This window comes from Pistacia vera, unplaced genomic scaffold (assembly GCF_008641045.1).
Source record: "Pistacia vera cultivar Batoury unplaced genomic scaffold, PisVer_v2 Contig575, whole genome shotgun sequence".
Lineage (NCBI taxonomy): Eukaryota > Viridiplantae > Streptophyta > Magnoliopsida > Sapindales > Anacardiaceae > Pistacia > Pistacia vera.
Genome location: NW_022196418.1, coordinates 116,469 through 128,701, shown reverse-complemented (window position 1 = coordinate 128,701; position 12,233 = coordinate 116,469).

The window sequence follows — 12,233 nt, the reverse complement described above, 5'->3', positions numbered from 1 at the left end:
TTGTTCAAAATTTCAAATTGCATACTAAATTGAATTGATTTAAAAACTTGATATAAAATTCATTTATTAAGTTTGTTGGTTATTAACTTATTATATTAAATAAATAGATGATTAAATTAAATTTGATTAGATTTCACCAAACATTATTAATTCAATATTAATATTTTTCATATTTATTTCAAACTTCACCATATGGAATTAGTAAACACTAAACACTGAACATACATAGCAATTACTAATTAGTAAACACTAAACATATAAAATTGTTTAACATTCAACATACATAACATAGTAAACACTAAACAATTAAACATATAGAATTATTTAATCAAACACAATAAACAAACAAAGTCTATTACACATTGACGGCGTTAGGAGCCGCCCTTGATTATGCAATCTCCTTCTCCGCTGGCACTTGGCTTAATGGCACAAGCAGTTAAGCATTATCAATTTCATCTTCTATAATTAACAAAATATAAGTTAACTATCGTAATATATTAACAAACAAAAATATTAAAACATGTGAAATATAAGTTAAAATATTACCTTTAACTTCATATCCAGAAATCCATGTCCTAGTGCATATCAAAGACTCTGCATTCTCCTGTAAAAGTGAACTTCGATATTTACTGAGTACATTGCTACCAACACTGAAACTGGACTCCGAAGCAACAGTCGTTATTGGTATACTCATCACATCACGGGCCATCATCGAAAGTATCAGGTATCGATCACTATTTTTCTTCCAATGGTCCAGGATATCCAAATTGTAAAATTTGATGCGATTAAACCTTGCCTCTCCCAAATAAGTATCCAATTCGGACTTCTTAGTAGCATTAAAGTCACTCTTGTAGTAGTCAAATTCTTGCACCATTTAAATATTTAAATTTAATAAAGCAAAATTACAAAATAAAGAAAACCTTATTTATCACAAGAATATAAAAATATTTAGGGAGTATTGACTTACACAAATATCGTCTCCAATGATATTAGGATTACTAGCCTGTACGCAAGGATTGCTGGGAACCTCATTGCCACTTGGATCTTCATAAGCAGCAAAAAGCCTATACAACTCCTATTTGACCAACTCCAACTTTCTTGTTGCAACTACTGGGCCATCAACTTTTTTGTAACAAAACTCAACAAACTCAAACTTAAAACGTGGGTCTAGAATTGCTGCAATTGCTAACACAACATTATAACAATCCCAATATTTGTCAAACTTTCCTTTCATTTGACTTGCCATGGTACTAAGAACTTCATCCTTATTTTCCATCTCTTCATGTAAACGCTCTTGAACTCTCCACACATTTTTGAGGTATAAGTTTGCTGTGGGGTATTGGGAACCTGAAAAAAGAGTAGTGATCTCATAAAATGGTTGGAAGAACTTGCAAATCCTCACCCTATATCCCATTCTTCATCTTAAGGACAACTTTTATAATTGGGATCTATCAGTGCCAAATGAACAAACACACGACGGTATATTAACGCACTTTCAAGCATTAAATAAGCGGAATTCCATCTCGTGGGAACATCCATTCGCAATCCTTTTGAGCTTATCACACCAATTTTTTTAACAAGTTCTCCAAACTTGATTCTTTTAGCCTTACTTCCTTTAACATATTTCACACTACTCACCTTTAACCTTTCCTGGACTATGAGATTCAAGATATGTGCACAATATCGCACATGAAAAAAAGAACCATCACATAATAAAGCATTTTGCACATAAAGTTGACTCCTTAAAATGTCTTCCATTTTATCATTGTTACTTGCATTGTCTAATGTAAGAGAGAAGACTTTCTTTTCAATCCCCCAATCTTTTAAGAAATCATACACTATGTCTGACAAAAGAGTCCCCGAGTGTGGAGGAGGAATATGGCAAAAATTAAGAATTCTATTTTGCAACTCCCAATTCTCATCAACATAGTGAGCCGTTAAAGAAATATACCCATCAGTAGTACAAGAACTCCAAATATCAATAGTCAAGCATATTCTACCCGAAACCCTCTCTAAAGCAAGCTTAATATTTTCCTTCTCCCTGTAATATATCTTTAAGCAATTTGCCTTAGCGGTGTTCCTAGTATAATGCTTAACTTCATGATTCAAATACATGTGGACATCCCTAATTCCTTCATGCTCCACTATTGAATATGGGTAATTATGTTATATGAATCATATTGACAACTTCTCACGATAAATTTCTTGAGAAATCTTCAAACATCTCAATTTAGTATCACAATCCATCATCATTTGATCTACACTATTAGTAATGGTACGTTTAGGACAACCTTCCATATGGCGCCTCAAATTCTTAGTCTCATGACTGGAACTACCATGTGCATAAGACTTACTACAAATCATACACTTTGCCCTCACCTCCCCATTGTCTTCTATATATGTTGTAAATTGACCCCAAACATCTGAAACTTTACGTCTTTTTGGACAAACAGTACTACCAGTAGAAGGAAGTTGACCTACGACTACATTACGACCCATTCCTAAATCTGTAGACTCCTCTATACCAAGCCAATCTAAAAGACACAACAAAGTATTTACATTTAAATTAATTAACCAATCATAATTCATAACAATTCGTCCAAAAAAAAAAAACACTCTCATATATTTTACAAGCAAACCAGCCCTACCAAATGACTGGATTTTTCCAACTCAATAATCAACACTCCTCAACTCCAATAACCAATCATAACAATTTATCCAAAAAAAAAAAAAAATTATAATGTGTTATATGCTGTGAATCATCATTATTTGAGTCAAAAGAAAATAAACACACCTTCAATAACACTATCACTAGCAATTCTTACCTTGGTTAATTTAAGAAATTAATTAATGCGAGTCAAATGTAATGAAGGTTTCACTGGTTCAAGGCTCGACACACTTCACTTTTGATGGATTTCATGCCATTCACAATTCTCAAGCTTAAATATTTCCAATTATTCAACCATCACTAGCCTTATTTCACAGTATCAACCTTCTTTTTTTTCTCATCGACAAATCTCAGTTTACCAACAAAGTTAAATTCAAGTACAAATACACAATGAAAACGCAAATATTCTCCTAAATTTTACTCATAATACATTAATTTTGCTAATAACAACGAAATTATTCTCTAAAATTCATCAAATGTTCTTCGAACTCAAAACAAAAAGTGATTTTCTCCATTATAAAATTTAAGTTCGTTACCTGGGTCCTGGCTCTTGGGATAATCCTTGATGTTGGCCTGCTGTGAGCATGGTATTGACCTGCTGTTGCCTGAGAGAAGAGACCTGCTGCTGTCGTGCTGCTGCTGTCGTGTTGCTGCTGCCATGAGAGAAGAGAGCTGACTGAGATCAGTGTTGTTGACCTGTTGTTGCGTGAGAGAAGAGACATGATGTTGCCGTGAGAGAAAAGAGCTGACTGAGATCAGTGCTATTGACCTACTACTGCGTGAGAGAAGAGACATGTTGTTGCCGTGTTGCTACTACCGTGAGAGAAGAGAGTTGACTGCTATGCTGCTGCTGCTGCTGCCGTGAGAGAAGTGAGAGAATGAGGGAGTGGAGCCGCTGTGAGAGTGAGGGAGTGGAGCTGCGTTTTTTGTCTTTTTTCGGTGATAAGTTTTCGCTTAGATTAGGGTTTTGGTTTTGTTTTCTTTAGTTTTTAGCTTTACTTTTTAGAATATTTAATTTATTATTTTTTTTAATTTCAAATTGCAGGTTCGTGGGTAGTACCCGGTCCACCCACAAACGTCACGGGCAAGCTGAGTACGGGTCAAATTCCCACGGGTCGAGGTCTGTGTTACTCGTACCCGCCCGTTGGGTACGAGTACCCGTTTACCTGTGGGTACGGGTGGGTGTTTGCCAGGTCTACTCACACCTACTCCAACTCTACTTAGCAGGTTGTTTTCATTTTTTGAAATCATTTTCCGTTTTCATTTTTTTTTTTATTTTCATAAAACATATAATTTAGAATCAGGAAGCCAGAAATTCTAATAAAATATTCAATTTTTCTTTTTCTTTTTTTTCTCTTTATATTCTCTCACTTTTAAGATAAAATAAAAACTACAGTTTCAAATCAATATTTTAATAACAAAATTGCAAATAAAAATAAGGGGATATATTTTAGATAATTTCTTCGAAACAAATAAAATAAATGGTAATTTGAAGGGATTCTATAGGTTGTGTAAGTGATAAATTTTGTATTTTTTTTCTTTTCTAATATTTTCAAACAAAAATATTAAATGCTTTTTCGTTTTTCGCATTTTTAAATACTATTTTTAAACAAAAATGTAAAACCCCTCCCTAGCCGGGTATTTCCTAAGTATCCCTTGGCCATTGAGAACCTAGAAAACGCACGCTTAGGAAAGAAGTTTATTTTAAAATCCTATTTAAAGAATAAACTTGTAGTTTAAAACATATATATAGATATATGTGTTTAATTTTTTTTCTTAACTATAATAAGTTCATTGTATAATAAAAAAAAATATAGTTTCCTTTCTTGGAGTAAATTATGAAATCCATAGTAATACTTACTAGAACATACACACTTTTATAAAATTTACTAGCAATTTGATTTCCTTTATTAATACAACATATTTACTCCATTATAGAACATGGACATAATTACTACATTAAGAAATATGAACATAATTACTACACTAAATATTAGCAAAACCATTCAATAGTCATCATTAAAGCATCCCCTCATGCTCATAGCGTCCCTTGGAATCCTCTCCCAGCTTCATGCCTTAATCCGTACCTGCAAAACATTTTAAAACATTTCGTGGGGTGAGCGCTAATCGCTCAGTAAGGAATATGGCCATTTATAAACTATTAAGGTTCATTAAACATCATTTTACAAGTATATTACTTAGGACCTTACCTACCTACAAAATATGACCTTCATTCTTTAACATAACAAGTTCATAAAACATATCATACACTTTGGACTTTTCTCATAAACATAAGTCATAACATAATCATACATAATATAACATAGAACATATATGACTTATGAAATATTCATGTACATGGCATGCTTATTTCTTTTGTCTTTATACTTGATGGTTTCATTAGTCTTTGTTATCCGATCGGATTCATTTAAACCATTACCTTGTTCTTGGTCGTCACCTCAAAGGACTCATGGTTTCCATAAGAATTCCATTCCTCTGATCTTGGTTTATACCTCAAGAGACTCATGGAATTCATTCTTTAACATTTCATAAATTTTTCATAAGACAACTAAATAAGCTATATGCATTACCATTATGAATGCAAACATATGGACTAACATATTCCATGCTCAATCATACTATATTCTCCTACTAAACTTCTTAACTTAATTCATTCAATTTCTCATACAATACAAAGAATTTCAGTAGTAAGATTATTCAGGGGTTTATTAGAATTAGAAACAAATGGGAATTTCCATTAAGAAGGTGGATGCCATACAGTTCGTTACTTTTAAACAATTTTCCATTATCTTCTAATTCGAATTTATTTTTGGCTAAAACATAAAAGTTTTAGGTCTGTTTCTCAACTTTTTAACACTTCAAGAATCAACTCAATCGGACTTCTATAACTTCAGTTATGACTGATTCAGTGAAGCATGTACAGTATAAGTCTCAAAAAGCCAAATCCGAATTCTATTCATTTTAACCATGTCACCTTCATTTGCACATTCATATCATTTGCCATATCATTCTTAGTATAAAAGGCCATAAAAACCTCCCTTTTTACAGAACCAAAAAGTGCCAAAACATCGTCCAACTACAAATCTCTTAATTGGCATAATCATCCTCCATATGCACACATACACCAATCAACACACCCATTTAAACAATCCATAACCAAAACATAGCATCACACTCATATTAACATAAATAAATGTAAGTTTCATAAACCCTAGGTGTTATCAATTGTAGTCATAAGGGAGATTTTTTCCTTACCTTAGTATTCAAAGCACAAAGGTACTCCTCCTTGGCTCCAAAGTTTCACCTTTCTACCTTACACACACAACCACTTATGAATTTCTCTTTTAACTAAAAAATTCAGAAAAACTAGGGTTTTGAAACTCACCTTTAACCCTGAAATTGAAGTTCTTTAAGGGTGGATGGTGATCTCCTTTGAAAATCAACTTGAAATCCTAAGAAAATTTGAGAATAAAAGCTTGGATTAGTGGCTTTTATGGTGGATTTGAGAGATGAAGAAGAAGATGATATATTTGGGGTCTCCAAGGCCGACTACTCTCTCTTTAAACCTTGTAAATATTCATTCCATTGATACTCTAATGTGATTGGTCAATAAAAGTTAGATATAAAGGTCATTTGGCATAAATTTTTCATATAAGGGCGTTTTGGTCATTTCTACCACAACATAAAGATAAGTACTCATTTAATGCCATTTGACTTCTTTAAAACACTTAACCATTAAGTAATTCTACTAGGTAAATGACTAATTTACCCTTGGTGCACTTTTATGGACACTTAAATCATATGGTTTTGTATGAAAAGACCATTATACCCTTGGTTACCGTTTATGCCATTTAACCTTATCAATCAACTTTATAACCATTCTACCCTCATTTCTCTTCAATGACATCATCCTTTACACTTTATAATGGCCACATCTCGAAATACATGTAAATTGACCATTTTACCCTTCCATTCAAAAAAGAAAATTACTTGAAAAGGTAAATTTCATACCTTAGGGCATCGGAATAATAACGTGGGGTTTACAAAAAATGTCAAATGTGTTTTTATTTTTTATATTTTCAAAAAGAAAAACACACCGTTAGGCATTTATTTAAAAAAATTTCTTTTTATAAATTAAGAAAAGAAATGATGAAATGATTGTAATCATTTTGAATAAAAAGAAAAAATTATGTAATTTATATAAGTAGAAACTATAAAATGATAAATAATATTGGTTATCAAAATGCTGAATTTATTGTTCACAGCAATTCAATTTGACGATTTAGCTAATATAACAACTTTTTAAATGAAAATTGAAGTAACATTACCAACCATTTGTTAAAATGTTAAACTTGTCATAGATGAGAGTGCGATATTAACATGGTGGCGTAAATTTTCATAAATGCCAAAATATTGAAATTTGATTATGTAATTTGGATACATATTTCCTATATTTTTAACCCACTTCATCCTTTTTACATTAATAACAACAAAAATATTATCATGTTTTATATATATATATATATATATATTTTTTTTTTACCAATTTTATCTCACTTAAAATATATAAATTTCATAATAATACTAGGTCTATAACTCAATCTCACAACCTTCTCTCACAACCCTTGACATGGCAGCTTGTCATTGGTTAGTTCACAAATAGGCAGACATAACCCATTTTGTGAATTGACCAATGATGAGTATAGACGGTAAAAAATCTATGGTTACGAAACAGACTAATCCTATGATGTTGGGGCCACTGACGATCTACTGAACCTACACACACAAAGAGAACAAGCGCGAACCTTACTTAAAACACCGGTGTGGTGTCTGATGTAAGCACTCTAACGCTCAAGTCAATAAGACTGAAAGAGGCTATTTAGTGAGAGCTAAGGGGAGGAAGGGTTACTGAAGTCTAATCGGAGATTAGAGCTACAGCGAAGGTGCTAGTTCTTAGGAGCAAGAACGTTTAAGAGCTAGTAGGTGATATTGAATAATGGATAATGAGAGGCAAGACCTCTACTTATATAGTGGACATAGGATCTTCAAATCCTAGTAGGACTCTTAGTCCATAATAATAGAATTCCAGTAAATAGGAAAGACTTTATTTACTTGCCTTCATAGGCGTAAGAGTCCTAATTCTTGCAAGATTTAGGATTTTAGATGAATTAGGATGTAGATGAAAATAGGAAGTGGATGAACTAGGGTTTAAGTATAACTCTAGGTTCTTGGAATGATCTTGGGTTGATGGGCTTGGGCCCAGGTGGACTAGTGATGAGGCCCAATTAGAGACAAGGCCTTAGTGTTTGGAGAATCCAACTAGTCAATTGTCTAGTTGGTGCAATGGGCTGACCCATAATATGGATCTTAGTGTAGGCCCAACCAAAATTGGGTCATGACCTTGGGCCACATAGTAGGTGTTTCATGTTTGGGCCTGATAGGACCCAAGACGATTTTTGACCCATACAACGAATTGCCACATCGAGAGTTGTGAGAGAAAGTTATAAAATTAGGTTGTAGACCTAGTATTATTCTAAATTTAAACAATTCATGATTATTAAAATAAAACTAGAAATAACCAATTGTGTAATCAAAGAGAAAACAAAAGTTATCCTTATCCCTAAATAGGATATCCTTGATCTTGAACCAAGTTTCCATTCCTCCCTCAACCAAACGCAAAATCAAAACTTTAAATTGAACTTGTACTAAGGGTGTGTTTGGTTAAGAGAATGTTGTATTACTAGGAATGTTATATTAATGAAAAGATAGCTTACCTCAAAGATTACTGAGAATGTTAAGGAAAAATCGTTTGATTGGTTGGAATAAGTTGGTGGGTATGTTATATTAATATGTTTGGTTGGGAAGAATAAATTGGCGGGTATGTTATATGTTTATACAGAAATCTGCACCAACCAGCGAGATCTGATCGACCCTGTCGGGATCGAAACTGATGTGTGCGTGATTAACAATAATCAGCAATATATGTAAAAAGAATGCAACAAATAAAAGACAATGAGAGTTTTAAAGTGGTTCAGTGAGGTTAACTCTGAAGTCTACATCCACTGTTTTTTGTATTTGCTGTGAGAGCTTACAATATACTTCCTATGTGAAATTCGTAACCCCTTCCTCTTCGTTTGAGGGGGTTTATATACAAGATTTGTATAAAGAAAATAGAGAGATTAAGGGGATTACAATTGATCTGAATCGCAATTATGATATTCTCGCGATTGAGCGTTGTGATTGCGCTATGATCGCGGTTGATCTAGTCATTCCTGTAATATCTAGGATTTGAAATAATCTGGAGGTTGATTGAATGATTCCTTGAATTGTCCACGACTAGCTTATGCTGGGTCGAGCTTCGGCTTGACGAGCTTATGCTGGGTCGATTAATCATTGTTACCAAGCTCATTTCGAGTCAAGCTATATCCTTGCGTTGGCCCGAGCTTGGCAAAAAAGTCACACACAACATCTACCCCCTAGTGTTTGATGCTTGCCTCGGGCTTTGAAGACTATTGCTTGATTTGATGCTAAGCTCGGCTTCAATAGTGAATCTCTGAGTGCATGTCCGAACGGGCTCCTATGGTCAACCTTACGCTTGGCTAACGTACCTCACAATTGGATCTCCTGTGGTACCTGTCAAAATTCAGAATATGAAAAGTCAAGTTATAAAGGTAATTTTCGTGTGGTCATGTCGCATTAAATGCGACAGCCTTTGTCAGTTATGTTTCGTCGCACATGGGTGAGGACAGTTGTTCACACGTGAAGTTGAGGCAACTTGTGGCGACATTATTATTACTACAATCTGACGGTTCATCGCTCCTCGTGGATGGTCGACACGTGGCCACATCCAAAGGCCGAGAATACTCGACAAATGAAAGGTGAGGGTCGACTTTAAGTCGACGGCCATGATCAAACCCCACGCTTTCGTCTCCTATGCAAACCACTATAAAAGGTGGCGAAAAACCTCATAATAGTCACTCCAAAAGTTATTTTGACTCTCTTACTGCTCTCTGCTGTTGCTCTTGCGTCATCGCGGTAGTCTTTCTAACGAGTTTCCGACACTTTCCCCATTCCGATAAGGCTTCTCTCCCTTAATCTCTTTTGTTTCTCTAATTTTTTGCATCCAAGGGTGGCTACTGTAGTTGCCATATTGGATGTGGTAAGGTTTTAGTAGGGTTTTTTGGGTGTGTCTACGGTGGTCTCGGGTTGGTTGCGTATTTTCGCCGCATTGCGCGAGCTATCTCGAGTGCCTAAAATAGAAGGGAGTGTGGAATGATCACCGATTTGTTCGAGCTCTTACACATGTTCACTTATTTTTTTAGGTACCCAGAGTCAAGTTACAACCATGTCATCGTCTAGCAGTCATACAATAGATCGAATGTTCGATTCGCCAGTAGGCTCAGCAGCCCTTAGGGATGTGTTCCCCGAGGTTTCTGAGGAATTCATCGCTCGAAGCTCAGACCTCGATGTTGCGGGCTTGTCCGATGATGCTTCGATTCAACTAGCCCAATCTCTGTTGTTTCTCGTCTATAGGTTACGAAGAGAACCACAATCCTCGATTACCCTTGGGGACTTCAAACTCATAAGAGCGATCTATGCGCCGCAGCTTAATTTGATGGTTCCGAGGGAATATTCTCGAAAGAACCCCCCACCTAGATGGGTAGCTACCTCTGAGACTCTCCTTAGGTGTGGGCTATCCATTCCCCCGCATTACTTCATCAACAACGTACTAAGGCGATTTGACATCGTTCCTCTTCAACTGACGGCCAACTCTTACATAATCATTATCATGATGTATATCGCAGACATGATCGCTAAATTGGGCGAGCCATCTGTCGAAGAGCTCGTCCACTTGTACAGGCTCAAAAAAGGGTAAGACCAGACGTACTACCTTTCCAAAGTGAGGAGAGTACGTTTTAACGGACTGATCGATATTCCAAAAAAAGTTCCACACTGAGATTCCCAGTTCTTTTTCTACGAAGCCCGAGAGACCGGTGTCTTCGCTGCTGAAGCGAGTAAGGCTTGGGCCTCTCGTGTACGTGCGAGGTTTAATCTTGAGCTGTGCATTCAAACTGATCGTCCTATTTTGTTTTTGCAGTTAACGTCGAGCAAAGTTATCTTCCATCCACGAGCTTACAAATGCTGCATCGTTTTAGCAATCTTCCAGACAATCAACGCAATGTCAACGAGCTTTTTACGCTTCCTCACTTGAAAGCGTATGACTTCTATTGGGACGAGGCCAATATCTTAGCACTTCTGAAGAAAGGTAAGTTATTGCTTCCTTGTGCTTGCTTTCTCGCATAAAATAGATTGTTAATTCTCTTGCCTTTTTTCCTTGCAGAAATGTGGTCCGAAAAGCTGAAAAAGAAGAAAGTGGCTGCCCCCGCGGCCACTATGAAGGCTCTGACTGCTTTGGCGATGAAATAGCCTACGGAAACTACTGGTTTGAAGAATGTTGGTGGCAAGCTTGGGGGAGGCCCAAGCGCGAAGTAGCCCACAACTGTCACTAAGGCAGTTAGCGAAAAAAGCACTACAGAGGCCCAAAAAGGGCCAACAAAAAAGGCATCTGAACCAACTGGAGGTTTGAGAAAAAATAAAGCACATGAGCAGCAAATTAACTCTGGCAAAGAGGTCACCACGCAAGCTAGCGATCTTCGAAATGAAGCGGCCAAAGGCTTGGCCAAGAAGAAAACCGCTCCTGTTGGCGAGGCAGGTGCTTCTGGGGTGAGCAAACCTGGCTCATCCTAGCCAAAGAATAAGGAAATAGATGAAGCAACCCAAGCCGCAGTCGATAGGTTGGTTGACCAACTTCCCAACCATATTGGTGTTGGGGTCGCGGTGGCCAGGGATTGTCTCACCCCGTGAACATTCGCGACGGTCAGGGACTCGTCTTCCTCCCAAATGTTGGCTTTAACAGCTACGCAGTGAAGGTACCGATAGTTCGTGCCCCCCCCCCCCCCCCTCTTTTTTTGCAAGTTATTCTCTTTTCTTGCTGATTCCTCGTCTCTTCTTTTCAGGTTGCCATGGCGAGCAAACTTATGTGCGAGGAATGCAATGACACTTTAAAGGCAAAGCAAACCACCGGAAGTGGCAGGCTACGGAGATAATAAAGGAAGATACTATGGCTAGGGCCGAGCTTGCAGAGAAGGAGAAAGAAGTCAAGCTTGCTGAGCTTGAGCGACTCAAGGGGGAAGTCACGACCTTCCAGGTCATGGAAAGGGAATTCCTTGAAAAACTCAAAGCGAGCGAGGTTGTCAGAGCCAAGGCGAAGGCGAAGGATAAGGCAGTAGAGGTCATGGAGACTTTGGCGCAACAGCGGGGTGCCAACAAAAAACTAAAATCTCAGCTATCCTCGATTCAGAAAGCTACCGTGAGTTGGAAGGCCAAATCCAAAAAGTCTTCACTCGACCTAGGCCGGGAAGTGGAAGGTCGCCAGGAGGCCGAGGTTGAGGCTAGGCAGCTCAGGCATCAGGTTGATGAACTGAACAAGGCCATCACTGCTTGGGCCTGGGAAACATTCGTCTTCCTTGTCTAGAAATTGTGG